The following is an 18,637-nucleotide window of genomic DNA, read 5'->3' as shown; positions in this document are numbered from 1 at the left end:
GTAAATTAATCAAATTGGAGGGGGATTACAGGAATGCCTATTTATAGTGAATAAGTCAAAAGCATAGTTAAAACAACCTGGGACTTGTGATTGGCATCTGAAGTGTGTTGAGGCTGTTGTTGGAAACTGAGCTCTCAATGGGTGAGTTCTGATGTTATCTTCAAGTAGGCAGTGTCAGAACTGAATTGAATTAGAGGACACATACCTGGTGTCCACTATGGAGTGCGTGTGGGGAAAACCTCCATGTATCTGAGGCCTCACAAGTATGGGAGAAACTGAGTTGGGTATTTCTATATTCTCAGAGTGATGGATCAAGATTTATAAAACTACCTACCAGGATGCATCCAAAATGACCCAGTAGTTAGATGTTTGTTTCTGACCCAGGGGTTGTTTGACTAAATTGTGTTTCTAACTTGAATAAAGCTGGTTTGTTAGGCCAACCCACCTAAAACTGAACTAGTGTTGCCAAAATTGTGTACAACACATCCAAGAGGCTTTCTCAATTTTTATCTTAATATTCTTTTCTAGAAAATTTGATCTCCTTTGTCACTGTCTTCTCCTTGGCCCCATGAGAATATCCCCTGATTCTTCACCTGGCTTTCTGTTTCAATTTATGTGTCTTCAAAGTCCCTGCTCCGAGAAACTCAAATCTGTTGGAGAGAAACCTAGGGATGTTTGTGAAGTGTGTAGTACTAGTAAGTACCAACCAACACCCCCCCCCCAAAAAAAATAGGATGTACCTACTGTTATTTTCTTAGTCTCTTTTTCAAGGATACATATAAGGTACTTTAAAAATCTCTTTTAGAATTTAAGAATCATGATTTGTAAGCTCCTTTTCCTCACATAAGAATTGAGGTTACCAAGATGAAGAGGGTGCATGTGATTTGCCTGTGTACAGAGGTAGATTTGAAATAGGTCTAACTATTAGAAAGTTATTTTCTGTACAGAGCTGGTTGCACTATTAGGATATGGCAGGCGGTTTTTGTATGACAATGAAGGAAATTTTAAAAACTAGGCATAAGGTTAAAATCTCGCTGAGTTTTCAAATTCAACTATGGCAAGTTCTTTCATAAACCTTAAATTTACAAATGTAAATAACATTCCTCTGGGTACTGCAGAGCTATTATTTAGTAGTTAAGAAAACAGACTTCCAGAGGAGCAATTGTTTTTGTGAACTTGGTTGGCACAACAGTATGTGTTTTGTAAAAAGTCAAAGAAACATTATTTACAGGGGGCCTGTTGCACAATGTGGCTTCACATGTGTGTTCGCACAGTTGAGGTTCAAAGGCCAGGGAGAAAGTGTTCAGATCAGGATTGGAAGGGACCAAAGTGCCTCTGCTAGACACCAACAGCTTTGGATCTGAGCTAATAGATAGTAATCAATGGTAATCAATCTGAGGGGCTGTTATTACTGGGTGCACTTCCCCTTCATTTAATCCTCAAAACAAACCTGTAGTACACATCTTTTGGAGATGGAAAGATTGAGGTACAGAAAGAATAAGGACCCAGCCCAAGATCACCAGCTAATCCATGGAGCTGAGCCCAGGCAACCTGGTTTAGAGTCATTCTAAGACATTGCTTTTTCTGTGGTCCAATGTTCTCAGATCCAATGCCAAGAGTATTAGTCCAGAAAAGCAGTCCCTCTAGTTCTTTATAAATAAAAGAAAATGATTTTGGCTAAAAGAGAGGAGGGAAATATACTGTACTCATTTCATGTCCATGTGAATTCAGGGGCAAGTCCCAAGCATTCTCTTCCAACTGCATGGTCAATAGAAGGGAGAATGGCCCTCAATTGAATCCACAAGTGTGGCCCCTTGGCCTATCTACATCATCAGATCCACACCCTCAGTCTCTGCATTTTCTGACCTGTACCTGCCTCTCTCACAGGAGCCCCCTTCCATACCCAGAGTATGGTTTCACTTGTTTACAGAATCAGAACAGAAAATGCTGGGAATACCACTGTGGTTCCAGGAGGAAGCCCTACCTTCTGCTAGGGAGGGTCAGCGAGAGCTGCCTGAAGAAGGTGACTTGGTCCTTGAATGCAGGTATGATATCCATCAGGCAGCAGTGAGTAAGGAAAGATTTACTTTAGGAAGAGCAAAAAAAAAAAAAAAAAAAAAAAAAAAAAAAAAAAAAATCTCATGAGCAGAAATCCCAGCTCTTAAAGATTGGCACAGTCAGCTTGGCACAGATGCATGAGAGCTCCCAGGAGCCCAGGAAAGGGCTCACTGAGAATAGTAGAGCCAAGAGTGATGTGGTTTTTCAACCCGTCTGTCTTCTGCATCCTGTCCTCTCCAAATCTACATAAAGCATATGTTTACATGCTCTGTTATGGAGGGATCCTTATCTGCCTATCCCCTTCTAAAAAGGTGATGAGGTTAGGAAGGCACATAGTGGAAGAACCCAAATGCCAATCTAAAAAGTTTGAAGATCTTATAATAGGAGCAGCATGTGTGTGGCAGGGGGACTCTATAAAGTCCTTTGTCCCAAAGAGTGATACGATATAGGCAGGTATTAGTAGACCTGAGGCATGTCAAATAAATGGAAAAGGGAGGAAGGAAGAAGAGGAAGAGAGAGGAGAGAGAAAGGGAAGTAGTAAAGGAGGGAAGGCAGGAAGAAAGGGATAGGAAGAAAGAAGACAGTGAGTAAAGGTAGAGAGGAAGGGAAGAAAGAAGAAAGGAAGGAAGCCAGGAAGGAGAAAGGAAAGAAAGGAAGGAGGGAAGAAGGATAAAAGGAGACAGGAGCCCTGTGCAGAGGCAAAGGTCATATTCAGGCAGTGGAGAGAAAATGGAAGGCACCAGAATCTTCTGGATGCTTCTCTCTAAACAGCTCATCCCTTGTGGAAATTGTACTGTCCCGGGTCACCCACTCCACCTCCATGTTCCTCTCCACATCTCACAGGGGGAAAGGGGAAATTTGATATTTTGCAAAAGAATAAATGATCTCATAGGAGGAAGGCCAAAATAAGTGTTGAAATTGGTGAAAGATGGGTCGTCAAGCAAATGCTTGAGAAAAAAAAAGAGATTATGTTCCATCACGAATACTATGAATTCAAATCCTGTGAGGTTATTCACTGTTTTCATTGTCTTGAAATGTAAAACAAACACCAAAAAAAATCCGATTCATATCCTTAACCTCTGTCTTGCCCCAGCTTTGTGCATGTGTTATACTAGGCATGACTGAAACACAGTGATGAATAAGATGCAGGCCCTTGATTCATGTAAAAATGGGGAAGGGTGCTCATAAGTGGTGGGAGAATGAACCTCTCAAAGTCCAAACACTGTCAATACCCACTGAATTCATCCCCTCATGTGCAGTGTGGTTTTATTGTGGGCAGGGATAGAGAATGTTTTGAAATATTTATATAAGACAGTATGCAGCTTTGCAACCTTCACCTACATATTTGCCAATGTTGGTCTGATCCTTGCTAATTGCAAGTGAAGGCCTCTGGCGAGACATTCCAGATCCAATGTCAACCGCTGGCAACAGTACAAATGTTGGAGAAAAACCCCAGCACAAACATGGTCCTTTTCTGTCCATGGGAAGAGGCCTTTTCAGAGAATTGGAGGGGACAATGATTCTGACCAAACTATGGGAATATGTTGCAAGACAGGAAAGAGTCTGCAATTCCAGCTGGAGATCCCACCACCTTAACCCAGGATTATGCTGGTGTCCCATTTCAAATGCTGGCTCCAGGTTTGTGGCTTTTGAATTTTAATAAGGATGTCAGAGCCTAGAGGATTGTTTGTTCAATGCAAAGCCCAGTGTCCCAGGCTGGGTAGATCTGCTCAGGAAATGGACATCACCTTGCAGAGGCTCTTCCAACTTACCTGGAAGAGGAGGTACAGAGTGGGCCTTGCCTCTTGTGCATGGAGCATCATTTATGTAGAAATTTCCCTTCTACATTCACATTATAAAGGGAAATGTTGGCTTTGATTTCTTTAAGAAGGAAAGTCTGGCTGCAACCAATTCAGTAACCCATTGTGAAGTTGTTTCTTCAAACAAAGGCAATGGTGATCTTTGTACATCTCAAAGTCATGGGCTCATCTAGGCAGTCCTTTGGCCAGTGGGCCTTTCTTCTTTGTTAGAAATTGAATAAAGGAAGCCCACACCCATAAACAGACTGAGTTGTTTGCTATTTGTCAGTTTCTTGGATTGCATGAGAATCCTCCAGTACCACCCATATACCCCTCCTACTACCCATCTTACAGCATCATGGTGTCTGGAAAGCAAGTTAGCTTAAGGCCAGAGGCAAAAGCACCATTAGGGGCTCTCTACCTGCATCACCCATCACCAGAGACTTTATTTTGAAAGGAATCTTAGGGAAATGGCAAGGGTAGGGATGCTGATTGGCTTCCCAGAGAAGGATGGTTTGTGCAAAGGATGGCAAGGCCTGACACTTTCAAAGAGGCTCCACAACCTCATAGAGTCACCTTTCCCATGGAACACTTGGTCTCCATGATCTGGGTACCACAGATCTGGGTATCCCCTCTAATTAAGGGCATTCTGAGGCCCTGTTGCTGGTAGGGACAGGGTCTCTAAGGAAAAGTAGAGGGACAGGGTCACTGGGCAAAGTCCCCTCAGACATTTCCTACTGCAACCCCAGCTGAGCACCTGGTATCTTTATAGTGGGCACTGGTTTTACCAGTTCAACTAGAAGGTTTCCTTTCTATTTTAGGACTTTTTATCACTCTGCCACAAAGAGATATATAAACTGACTTACCAACAGTGGACTACTTGTTCCTCCCTAAATCTATACAGAGCATCACGGTGCAACAACTACTAAATCTCCCTCAGGAAAACATGGATAATCTGAATCTAGAGGAATTGAATGTGTGGTGAAAACCTTTCCACAAAGAAAACTCTGGTTCCAGAAAGCTTCCCTGGTGAATTCCATCAAGGAAAAACTGATACCTGTTCTATAAAAACCACTTTCAGATAATGGAAGAGAATGTAGTTCTTAACTCAAACTCTGAGGTCAATGGTGATTCCAATCCAAACAAAGGCATGACAAAAAGAAAATAAATCTGCATATCAATATTCCCCAAGAAATAAGATACAGGGATTCTAAACAAAATGTCAGCAAACAAAATCAAAGATATACAAAAAAGATATACATAGTAGTCAAGTAAATTAAGGTTCATCTCAGGAAAGCTGTGTTGGTTAGTGTTTGAAATCTATCAGTGTAATTCACTATACCAACAAGCAGAAAAGAAAAACCATATGATCATTGAAATAGATGCCATTTTGTTGTTTTTGTTACAATCTCTTACCGTTCTTCCTGATAAACTCTCAACACACTAGAATAGAAGGGAATTTCTCAATTTTATAAAGAACATCTACAAACCTCATGCTATTATTATACTAATTAGTGAAAAATAAAATGAGCTTCTTCTGAAATAAGGATAGGAAGCCCTGTCTCATGAGTGCCACTGAGAGCTGTACGGAAGTTTCTAGCCTGTACATCCATGTTGAAAAGGAAGAAGCACAATCGTTTGGTTTTGTTTAGTTTAACAATTTTACACACAATTTGACTGCGTAAGTAGAAAATCTAAGTAGTAGGAATCTACTCAAAGCTACTAGAACTAATAAGTAAGGTTAAGAATATTTGTTTAAAACAAGATAACATACCAATTGTAAAAATCTAAAATATTTCTATATACTACCATGAATAATCAAAAAAATTTTAAAACAGCACTGTTATACTACAGTAATGCAGCCACATTCATGTTTATAGTAGCACAAGTCACAATAGCTAAGCTACGGAGCCAACCTAGGTGCCCTTCAACAGATAAATGAATAAAGAAAATGTAGTGTATATACACAATGGCATATTACTCAGCCATAAAGAAGAATGGCTTTATGACATTTACCAGTAAATGGATGGATCTGGAGACTATCATGCTAAGTGAAATAAACCAATCCCCCAAAACCAAAGGTTCAATGTTTTTTCCCTTATGTGGATGCTGACCCAAAATAAGGAGGCAGGGAGAATAGAAGTTCAGTAGATTAGACAAAAAGGAATGAAGGGAAGGGAGGGAGGATAGGAAAAGGAAAGATAGGGGAATAAATCTGACATAACTTTCCTATGTACATATATGAATACACCACAGTGAAACTTACTATTGGGTTCATCTGCAAGAATAGGGTCCTAGTTAGAATAAGATATATTCCATGCTTGTATAATTATATCAAAATGGAGTCTACTGTCATGTATTACTAAAAAGAATCATAAAAAATATTCTGTATTCTAAAGATTCTATATTCTAAATTCTATATTAATTTAAAAAAACAACACTCTTTATAAGGGCATTGAATAATGTCAGTGATAAATCTAACAAAATATATGAGAAATCTATACACTGAAAATTGTGGAGAGGTGTAATTTGTTCATATTAGAAGGTTCTATATTGTTATAATTTCAGTTCTTCCCAAAATTGATTCATAGATTAAAAGTAATTCCAATAATAATCCCAGAAGTTTTTATTTTTTAAAACCTTACAAACTAATTCTCATAAACTTATGGTAACGCATAGGATCTGAGATTTTTCAAACACAAAAAACACAGGTGGCTGGCCAATGCAAATTAATTTGAAGACTCATTATAGAGTTAGAGTAATCAAAACAGTGTAGTATTAGAAAAAAAGATAGAAAAGTAGTTCAAATGTAACAGAATAGAGTTCAGAGACAGACTGAAAACTATAGAAACAACTGATTTTTGACATAATGTGTAATGTCAATTTGGAAGAGCAAAGATCACCTCCTACAAATGGTGCTAGAATGAGTGGAACCATATAATGCAAACAAGTTTGATCCATATACAAAAACTAACTCAAAATGGGTCATAGATCTAAATGTAAAACTCCACATTAAAAAATTTAGAAAAAAAAGAAAATTTTTGTGAAGTTGCATTTTGTAATGCTTTCTTAGATATAGCAGCAAAACCCCCACCCCATTAATAAAAAGAAAGATAAATTAACTCCCTTAATATTAAATGTTCTGCTATTCAAAAGAAGAGAATGAAAAGACATACTATTACTGGGTGAAAGTACTTGCAGAGCAAATATCTAATGAAGGAATATACACAGTATATAAAGTACTCTCAAAAGTTAATCATAAGTATGCAAAGAACCCAGTGAAAAGATAGGTAAAAGATTTGATCTTCGCCAAAGATCAAATAACACAAGAAAAGATGCTGGACAGAGCCATTTGGAAAATACAAACTAAAGTCATTAAAATCCACCGTAGGCAGAGTAGATGCTCATAGAAAAGAGTGACTGCACCAAGTGCTGGGTACATGTGCAGAGGCCAGGGCTTTCACACACTGAGGTGTGAGATGATGAGACTTGAGAAAACAGTTCCAGTTTCATACAAAGCTAAACAAAAACCTACCAAATGATTCAACCATTTTATGCCTGGGTATTTGCTCAAAAGAAATTAAAGCATATTTCTATAGAAAGATGCGGATAGAGCTTTATTTGTAGCAGATAAACTGCAAACAATTCAACCCTCTATCAACATGTCAGTGGATAAGCACATTGTAGTATATCTGCTGGGTAATAACTACATTGCAGTAAAAAGGAATCAACTATTTACCTGCAACAACATGGGTGAGTTACAAAATAATATAGTGAGTGCAAGAAGCCAGAATTAAAAGGCTTCTTTTTGTGTAGGATTCTATTTACAGAAACTCTAGGAAAAACAAACCAAATATTAACAACAGAAAGAAGATCAGTTGGATTGCCTAGGTATCATAGGCAGAGGAAGGGGATGGGGTTTAAATGGATATAAGGAAACTTTTGGGGTGATGGATGTGTTCACTCTCTGGCTGTGATGATGCTCCATGAGAATATACTAGGTCAAAACTTATCAAGTTGTACATTTTCAATATGTGCAGTTTTTTGGTATATGAATTTTATCTCAATAAAGATGTTAAAAGATAAGAGATAATTAAAACAATAGTGAGATATCATTACACACCTGTTAGAATGGCCAAAATCCACAACACTGACAACATCAAATGCTGGTGAGGAGGTGAAGCAACAGGGATTCTCCTTCATTGCTGGTGGGAATGCAAAATGGTCCCCGCACTTTGGAAGATGGTTTGGTGGCTTCTTACAAAGCTAAGCATGCTCTTGTCACATGATCCTGCATCTATGTTTCTTGGCATTTGCCTTGAGTTGAAAACTTATGAACTTATGGCCACATAGAAACCTGCACCTGAATGTTTATAGCAGCTTTGTCTATAATGGCCTAATCTCGGGAGCAACCAAGATGTCTTGAGTTAATAGAAAGATAAATAAACTGAGGAATGTCCAGACAGAGGAATATTATTCAGTGACAAAAAAGAAATGAGTTATTGAACCAGGAACAAACATGGAAGAAGCTTCATGGCATATTACTAAGTGAAAGAAGCCAGTTTGTGTGATTCAAGCTAGGTGCTTATATGGGTCAACTTTCTGCCCAGTTTTTCTGTAAGCTTAAAAGTGCACTAAAAAATAAATTTGATTAAAAAGTAAAATAAAAGGAGAGAAAAAGAAGAAAAGGAAAGATGGGGAAAGAGGGCAGGAGGAAGAGAAGAAGATAAAAGAAAGAAAGATAGGAAAATATACAGAAAGGATTCTCTGGATTAGGTGGCTCTGTTGTCCCTAGGCTTGGGCACAGCTTTTCCAATATCTCTGTGGCCTCTGAAAAAAACAAAACCAAACAAAAAAACATTTCATATGTACTGATCTCTGTAACATGCTCGTACCATGGTAGAGAACTTTCTGTTATTTCTTAGTGTGGTTTATAAGAAATTATGATGAGGTCCATTCAGAGCTTCTTCTCTGCTATCTCAATGCTCTTTGCACCTATAGTTATTTTTTAAATATTTTTATTAATTGTTGATGAATTTTTAAATTTTATTTATTTATGGAATGTGGTGCTGAGAATCGAACCCAGTGCCTCACACATGCTAGGCAAGTGTTCTACCACTGAGTCACAATCCTGGCCCTGCACCTGTAGTTCTTATGCCTGGAGTACCCTCTTCAACATTTTTAATTCTATCTAGGTCTATAGGTCAAAGGTATATATTATGGACACGAGAGCCTTTCCTTTCTCCACTCCCAGGCTGCATTTGATTGCTTGACATCAGCCATAGACTCCAGTTTCTGATTCAAAGCCAATTTGAAATCACAGTGCTGCCTAAAAACAGAAGATGAAACTTGGCCTTTTCATTTCATCTCATTTGCAAAACCACCCCAAAGTGTCGTGGAGGTCTTTGAGTAAAAGCCAATACCAACCTGCATGGCTGCCTGACCCTGTTTTGCATCAGGCCCCAGCTACCCTTAAAAATAACACAGTGAACACAAAACTTGCAGCAAATTACCTGCCCTGCATGGTTGTGACCTCCAGGGCAAGGAATTCCCTAGATCCTCCTGACTTGCTGGGTTCATAACCAGGTTGCTGCCCATTGCATTATAATGAAATGAGTTACTGTAATTTTGAAATCTGAGTGCAAAGAGCAGCAACTTCAACAGTGAAACCCGAACTCAACACAATTCCCCTTGGAGGCTTGTGGGTTCTTCTCTAAAATCCACGAGCTCAGCTTCCCGGCTTTGCCTTGAGTCTGTCTATAAATTACTTTTATAGGAATGTTATCACATTATTGAAAAATAATAAAAATCCTCCTAGAAATGTATTTCTTCTGTTTTTGTAGTCTTGCTGTGGATGAAAGCCTATGTGTTGCCTCTCCTGTCCTCATCCAATCTTCTCAAGCCTTTTAAAACCTCCTTCTATATCTTTCCCATAGTCACCTTTTAGCTAAAGAACATAAAGTATGCTCCAAATGAAATAATATTACCACCGGATTATTTTTGTATCTCAATATCTATATAGGGAGCTAACAGCTGGATCAAAGAATGCAATAACATGTGGATTTTATTTGAGAGTGGATTCTTATCAACAGGGAAGCTGCTATCCTCTTTGAGTTGCTATAAAATGGTTTTCAAATGCTTGAGGTCTCCAGTGCTCTTCCAACTTTGCACACTGCTTTTCTTTTTCCTTCTGAGAGTTAGAGGATCATCCCAGGGCTGGGCTTACCCCATTCCTAGGAGCTGGGCAAGTTCCCTGAGAGTGTGCTTGCAGAACCCACCTGCATGTCCTTCCCTGGACTCTTTAACCTGCTACTCTGGGAAGCAGTCTGGAATTAGAAAGGGCAACATGGCATGTGGTCATCACAGACACCTATAGCATTATTTGTGACTGGGACCATTGGAACCATCTCCCCTGAGGCATGCACTTTGAGTCTCCACACAAAAATCCAAGTCTCTCTTGCCAGAATGAACTGCCCAACACTAAATCTAACCATGTCACTCCATATCTAATATCCTCAGATACACCTGCTATTTGCAGGATAAAATCCCACATCCTTCTCTGAGAAGCCAGATGCATCAAGACCTGGCCCTGCCTACTTCTCACCTGATTCCTGACCCACTCTGTCTTGGATATTCCAGGCTGTGAGGCTTCAGCCCCTGCCAGTCTGACAGTGCCCTAAGTGAAACACACACACAAATTATATCTATATAATATATATAATTTTCTGTAATATATCTTATATATTTTCTGAAATATATCTTATATATTTCCATATATATATATATATATATATATATATATATATATATATATATGTATATAAAATTTTTCACACTAGAAGAGAATAGAAATCCACCCAGGTGAAAATGAGACTGAGTGGGTAGGAGTCTTGGGCAGGGGAGAGACCTGGAGGCCCAGGAGCATTCCCACTCACACCTCCTGCTGTGTAATTTGGAGTGTGTGAGTCTGCCATGACCATGGCAACAGCGTGCCATACACTGGGTGGCCTTAACATCACAAATTTATTTTTTCACAATTCCATAGTCTGGGAGGGCCAAGATTAAAGTGTCAGCAGGATTGGTTTTTCCCAAGGCCTCTCTTCTTTAATTATAGATGGTGTTTTCTTGTGTCTTCACATGGTCTTCCCTCTGTATGTATCTGTGTCCTGATCTCCTCTTATAAGGGCACCAGTCATGTTGGCTTAGGGCCCACCCATAGGACCTCATTTTACCTTAGTCATCTCCAAATCCAGTTACATCCTGAGGTTCTAGGGCTTCAACCTAGGAGTTTTGTTGTTAATGGTGTTGGGGGTGGTGGTGGGCACAGTTCTGCCCATCATGACTGTATGTATGTGTGTGGGTCCTTTCTTCTCTCTAGTTTCAATTAAATCTCTTCATCTATAACATGGAAGAGACAAATATACAGGAAATCTTGTGGGTCTTTTACATCTTTAGATTTTTCTGGATTAAAAATCAAACAATGTGAAATAGAAGTTTATATATTTAGATTCTTGTGTGTTAGAAAACAAGCCAGGTGTTTCAGACCAAGTTACTTGTGTAGATGCTTAAATTGTCCTTCTTTTCATATTGTGTAGTTTTTCTGTTCATATGGAGAGGTGGGGGGTGGCGGGGAGAGACAGAAAGAGAGAGAGAGAGAGAAACAGAAGGTGAAAGGGAAAATGCTTAGATTTGCAGGTCATCCACAAGTAGGAGAGACAACCTTTTTTAAACCATGAATGGCTAAGAGACACAGAGCAAGTAAAGGAAAGAAAGTAACAGTGCTAGCAGTGTCCATGTCCCAAAGGGACCACAAAATTCCATTTGAGATCCACAGTGGCTGGAGAAGTAAGTGGCCACTCAAGAGGGGCCATAGTCATTTCCTTCCTTTCTCCAGTATTTTGGGATTGCTCCAACATATTCCTCTGTCAACAGTAGAGAGATTCTCCATCACTGCAGGAGATGTCCCTCTGGAGTGCCTGAGGTTGCAGGGCATGGGCTGGGGAAAATCTCTTTTTGGATTTCTCTGAGTCATCCTGGCAAGGTATCTGTCTTGGAGAATGTGAGGCATGGAGCCCAGGGGCTGTGGTGTGCACTTTGGGATGAGAAACACCTAACTCTGCTTTTTAAAAAATTTCTGGTGTATTTATTTTGGAAACTACCTTGTAGTCTATCCTAGAGGGTTGGCAGTAACTTGCTGGTTTTGAAAACAGGTAGTACTCTGCTTCCACTTCAGGTCTAACTATAGAAACATGTTTCTTACAAGGGCCAAGGGAGTGACGGTGGATTCTGGATTCTGTCATGAATAGTATTGATATGGCCACAGTCACATAGATGCCCATTATTAATTCCCCTCTGTTCAAGCCCATATGTGAACTAAACACAGAATATTCTGCTAAGGTTATACAAAGGAAAGGCTAGCCTGGTACCTCCTGAGGTTTCCTCTTGGGGGAAACTCTTTGACCCTTCCCCCAGCTTGGACAAGCCACTCTGCCACTCGTGTTCCTTCCTGAAGTCTCCATGTGTAGTAGTGGGGACTGTGCACATAGCACAGTCCATATTCATGTATCAGAAATATGTACTATGAAATGACTTGTTTTTCATGGATGCAAGTTACATGTCTGTGACTGGGGCAGGGGCAATCTAGCCAAGGTAATTAATTCTAACCAAAGTATTTATAGGCTGCTTATAGGGCTGAGTACCTGGTGACTTGCCAGTCTCCTTATGGACTGTGAGCCCAGCAAGCATCAGCTACCTGTGCAAGAGTCATGGTGGGGTCCCAGCTTGTACCTAGGGCCTTTGATGAAACAAAGAGATTGACAGGGATCTGAGTAAGAATCTCTGAAGTGAGGGCAGGAGAGGGAATGAGTGGGGCTCCCAGAGTTGGTATGAAAGTGCTGAGAGCCACAGCCAAGTGGGAATGGCCCCTGGCATTTTGCCAGAAGTAATGGTTGAGAGGTGAGCCTTTGGGATGATGATGATTAAGTTAAGCTGTCTATAATTGCTGTGACTGGATGATGCTGGATTGAAACAGGCTGTGTATTCAATTGTATATAGACCCCTGCTGTCCATCTGGGGGGGGCCTACTTTGGAGTTCTCGAGGGGATTCCTGGGGAGTTTGCATTGGTTGGTAGAGGGAGTTCCGATTGGTGTGTGGTGTTCCTGGAAGGGCCGCGTGGGTGGTGTTCGCTGGAGTTCGGGCAATAAAGGAGTTCCTGTTTGAACCTACAAGTGCCTGGTGGCAGCTTGGTTATTTTGTGCCCAGCCAGACTAAGGCATGAAAGCAGAGGAGAGAAGGCCTAACAGGGTGCTTGAAAGCATGGGACAGATGTGTGACCTCTAGCAACATCCTCACCCTTGGTGTCCTTGTGTTCCCTCGTTTAAAAAAAAAAGTACAAGAATAGCAACTTTGGCAAGAGGGTCTATAGGAGAATCAATTGAGCTCATAGTTTTTTTATTCACTGCTCATTTTACTTAAATTAACAGTATGTATTAAGTGTGTACAACATGATGCTTTGAAGCATACAAATTGTAGAATGACGAAATCTATGCATAGTAACATATGCATTACTTCACATAGTTAGGATTTTTATGGTGAGAACACTTTGCATTTTTCAAGAACACGATATTGTATGTTGTTATTAACTGTAGTCACTGTGTTGTCCAACATTTCTCTTGAACTTATTCCTTCTGTCTAACTGAAAGTTTGTATCCTTGGATCAAGTTCTTCCCAGTCCCATTCCTCATAACTACCCTACTACTTGACAGCCACCATTCTACTCTCTGTTTCTATGAGGTCATTTCTTTAAGATTCCACATATGAGTTAATATTTCTAAAGTGCATAAAATACCACTTGGCATAGAGATGGCAGGATACAAATGTTGAATAAACAAATAAATAAAAGAAAAAGAAGAAAGAACATTAGCCTTGACAATGTAAAGTTAAGCAAGAATTAATATGGAACTGGAAGGTAGTATGGGGTGGGGAGTTTAAGGGAGAGGGAGGTGGAGATGCAGCTTGCCCAGAAGGGCCTTGAGGAGACCCCAATGATGGGCTTAGCTTTCCTGGGCATTCATAGCCTCCCAAATGCATCTTCTGTGCACCTGCATCACCACTACTGCCCTTACTGGGGCAGGTGTTAGCTAAATGGACTTTTTTTTCCAAATGTATTTAGGAAAGAAACTTAAGGCTATCGACTGTAAAAGGCCACTTATCTCCCTGAGTCTCCTGGTGTGAGCATAGTTACTACCTCCTCCCTTCATGTGACTTCTGGGTTTTCCATGTAAAGAATCTTATAGCAAACCCACCTCTGGACAAAGCAAATTGCTAGGTCTCAAGGCCAAAATTCATGTAATTTGTGAAGACTGAATTTTCTAGTTTGTAAGAGGTAGATAAGAGGCAGAAACAAATGTGCTAGGAAAATTGTGAGGTCCCAGAACTAGCAACTGTGGCCAATAAACCTCATTTTTTTGCCCCCAGGAGGCTGGAAACCATGCATGCCCCCGCAGGATGCAGCCAGAATGTCATGAAAGCAGGGCATCACAGCGGTCTTCGGTTCTCTCCTTGAGGATATGTACCATGTTAACCAGGAAGTCTCCCTCCATCCTCTTCTGTCTCAGACACTCCATGGGTTCTCACTCTAGAACTTCCTCTAAAGAGAACAGTCTCTGTCTTTCATAGTTGAGGAGATTCATCCTTTCTGAATGCAGTCGTTTCGTCTTATAAGGCAGCATGGGAGAGAGGTATCCTCTGACCATACCACTGTGGGGCCCAGGCTCAGGGCAGGCCAGAAGCTGGGGCTCTGAAGAGCAGATTTGGCCTCAGATCATACAGGGTGTCTGCTTAAACTTTTAGAGTTCCTGGGTACATGCTAGAGTTTGAATATGGGTTGTCCCCTCCAAAAGTTATATTGAAGTTTAATTCCCATAAGAGAGAGTAAGAGGTGGGTCTTTCAAGAGGTGTTTAACCCACTCATATGATTAACAGATTGATAGGTTAGTGGATTATCTTGAGAGTGGTTTTGCTATAAAAACCAATTTGGCTAGGTCCCTGTGTGATTCCTGCCTCTTGCCGTGATGCCCTGTGTTGCCTCAGGACTCTGCTAGCACGAATGCCATCACCATATGTGACTCTTTGACCTTGAACTAGAAACAAGAGCCAAAATAAACCTCTTCTCTTTATAATTTACCCAATCTGTGGTATTGTGTCAATAGCAATAGGAAACAGGCTAAGATAGGTTGAAAGGGGCTTTGTATACCCACAACCATAACCTGTTTTTGAAATACCTAAGTTGTTTTAAAAACTTACATTGGGGAAAAATGATAGGAATACTATAAAAAATACCCAGGGGGTTGTCAAAATAAGAAATAAAACCCATGCTAGAGCCTGGTTCATTCAGTTCTGTACTGTGCTGCCTCACTGTCATAAGCTGAATACAGCTGTGTGGGTGAGTGGGAAGGGTTGTGTCACACAGACTGAATAGGCCAGAAAGTCCCCACTCATCTTGCAGGAAATGTAAGAGACAATTAGCTTCCAATATCACAAAAAGCACAATCTGTGAGATAGGATAGCTGGGCCCTGGGTTTAGCAGTGAAGGAGCAGTCACTAGCCCTGGAGCTCTTAGCCAGGAATGTTGTCCCTGGGCTCCAAGCCTGTGCCTTCTTGCTTAGGGAGGCTGGGGACATGGGGGGGGGGGGGGCTTTTGCCAACCTTTGAGCCTGTTGTTAATGATAGAGTATAATATTCTGCCTGACCAATACCCTGCTTCTTCCTTACACTTCCTCTAGAGCAGTCTGGAGGTCTTCCTACTTCATAAGTGGATAGGTAGGACTCCTCAGGGATGCTTTCTGGCCTTATTTGACCTTCCCCAAAGAAAGTGCCCACCCATGGCTTACCTTTCCTTCTGTCTCATCCAGTGAGCATGCAAACAGTCCTTGGTGAAGAGTACAGATGTGTGCATATGTGGGTAGTGACCTTGGCTATCTCCTGATGGCTATCTCTCTTCTTGCTTCTCCCAAAGGTAGGATAACAGAGAACAGGAAGGGAAGAAGGACACCTTAGCAGAGCTAAGGCAGATCTTCTGTTTTCAGTCTTGAACAAGAAATCCCCTTACATCTCTTTAGGTAGTACATGGATGATGAGGACATTATCCATGTACTTTTATGGGAATGGGATTCAAACAAGGGACATAAAAGATCCCCTCTTCCATCCTGGATTAGTTCCCTGACCCCCTCGCCTTTGGCAATTCAGCCCAGAACCAAATGAACTTTGAGATAGGACCATTTTCATAAAAATAGTGGCTTTTCTGTACTTAGAAAATTCAGCCAGTGTCTGGTAATACAGAGCTGGCTGGTACTGGGTGAGTAGGTATGCTTGGGGTTGGAGTCATTACTCTGGGGGGCTCTGAGAGGGCTGGAGCAAGGCCTAGAAAGAGGGCCTTTTGTATTAATTTGCCTGTGAACAACTTTATCTTGACCATGAGTTCTCCATCTAAGTGAGCATCTCCACTCCAAGAAGGGCAGCCCTCCTCATGGAGTGTTCCCATGGTACCTGGCTGGGGGACTTCATGGTAGAAAAAAGGCCCACCCACCCATCAATAGTAAGAGTGTTTGTGGTGCAATGATGTGGGCCCTGGGGAAAATGAGACAGAGAATGAGTTAAAGTCAGGTGGTAGAAAAAAGGGAAGAGGCACCAGCAGATGAGAAGAAATGGGATAACCCCATCATTACTCCTCCACACCCTATTCCATCCTTAAGCAGGGTGCCCCCCTGGCTCAAGCATGCATGGTTTTGGGTATAAGGACAATATACAAATGGATATTGGTGGTGGTAGCTTTGCTGAATTTGGGGGAGGTGATCTTGGTGCCCTCTTGCAGTCATGCTTGATGACAACATACAAGATCTCTTCCTTGATACAGTTTGCCCAGTGGGGTTAGGTCTCTATCTCATAATTTTCACTACCCTGGAGAAGCCTGTAGCAGATGAGGCCTTAGGTAGGTTTTTGATCATGTGCTAAGTGGTCCTGGGCTTTCCCTGATCTTTACTCAGCTCATTGGATTTGGCCCAGACATTGGCAACTAATGTCCTCCTATTCACTCCCTCTTTTAGTCCAAGGTGGGTGGCTCCTTACAAAGAAGGTCCTACAGAAGTTGGAGCCACTAATAAAAGGTGCATGTGAATTCCTCTGATGGGAACACAACCCTTGAACTGAATGCATTCAAACTCTTCTACCTCTTGGTTCAAGGCAGTCAGTAGCTCTTCCAGAGTCAGGTGGGCTGATACAGTGAGAAAAACCTGCAGTTCACAGAAGAGTTCTGTTCTTCATCATCTAATCCTATGACACATCCATGTATAACATAAGTTGTGTTTTCCCAAATTGAAGTTTAGAGGAATCTAGTCAATCAGTAGGTTAAAAAGGAAATCAGGGTTTGAGATGTTGGAAGAAGCAATTCTCAGAATTCATCAATTCTCAGTGATGTTTTCTTCTGAGACTCAAGACTTCACATTATGAATATATGATGGCTGCAAAGGGTGGAGGGGCTTGAGTCACAGAAAAAAAATCATTCCTGGATTTTAGGTTTTGCTTATTTCCAGAGACCTAGAGCCTGAGGCAATGAAACAGGATTAACACACAAGGGCAATATTAAGGGTGACATTGCATCCTCCCTCCAAATTTATATGTCAAAGTTCTAATCCCCACTACTTCAAAAGACAGGGTCTTTACAGAAGCAATTAAGTCAAAATGAGGTCATTAGGGTGTACCCTAATTCAATATGACTCTTCATAAACAGGTGAGCTTTGGACATAAGAGACAGATGTACACAGAGGGAAGACATCTCCAGTTCTTAAATGGTTTTTAGTAAATAGCTTTTATTATTGTTATTTGAATCCCCCTCTTGTAGAACTGAGTAGTTCACAAGGTTCAGGACAATATGCGTAGAGTCCATCAGAATGATCTGGAAAACAGCTCTCTTTGCCACACTGGATCATATCCTTCCTCCAAGTTGTCATGGTCCACTCACCATTCACATGAAATGGAAATAAACCTGCAGATGCAGTCAGTTAATTGTGAATCAAAAAATGTTTTAAACAGGCTTAGCCTACCAAGTTGGAGCTATTATTATTATCTCTATTGAAAAAATGGAATTCAATACCCACAATAAGAAGAAACAAAAAAAATGTTGTTAGAAGTAGAATTTGTAGAGATGATAGGACTCAGTGCCCTTGGACAAGGAAAAAAGTGAAGTCTGAAGGTAAGACAAAGCAATTCCCAAACCTTGTGCATTTGTTTATTTCTTTGCACAAAAATAACCTTATTTGGACTTTATGCAAAGTATACATGAATTGAAACATCACATGTTCCCCATAAATATGTATAATTTTTATGTATCAATTTTTTAAAAAAGTAACCACATAAGGAGATGGATGTGTTAATTAGCTCAATTTTGGTAATCACTTTACAGTGTATGTATGTATCAAAATATCATGCTATATGCTGTAAACATATACAATATTTATTTGTCCATTATACATTAATAAAGTCAGAAAATAAAATTTTAAAAATAGCAGTAACCATTTATTAGTTCTCATCCATGTGCCAGGCTCTCTCTTAGGAATTCCTCCATAGTTTATACTTAACGTTTACATGATGCCAGAAGGAAAACGTTATTATTAACATCTTGCAAGTGAAGAAAAGCACGGCTTACAGAAGTCACAAGGTTTGTCCAAAGCCACAATTAGTAAGTTGTGGATCCTGGATTACTGTGGCCCTAAAACACATCTGT

This window comes from Marmota flaviventris, chromosome 4, assembly GCF_047511675.1.
Source record: "Marmota flaviventris isolate mMarFla1 chromosome 4, mMarFla1.hap1, whole genome shotgun sequence".
NCBI lineage: Eukaryota > Metazoa > Chordata > Mammalia > Rodentia > Sciuridae > Marmota > Marmota flaviventris.
This window is presented reverse-complemented; position numbering follows the sequence as displayed.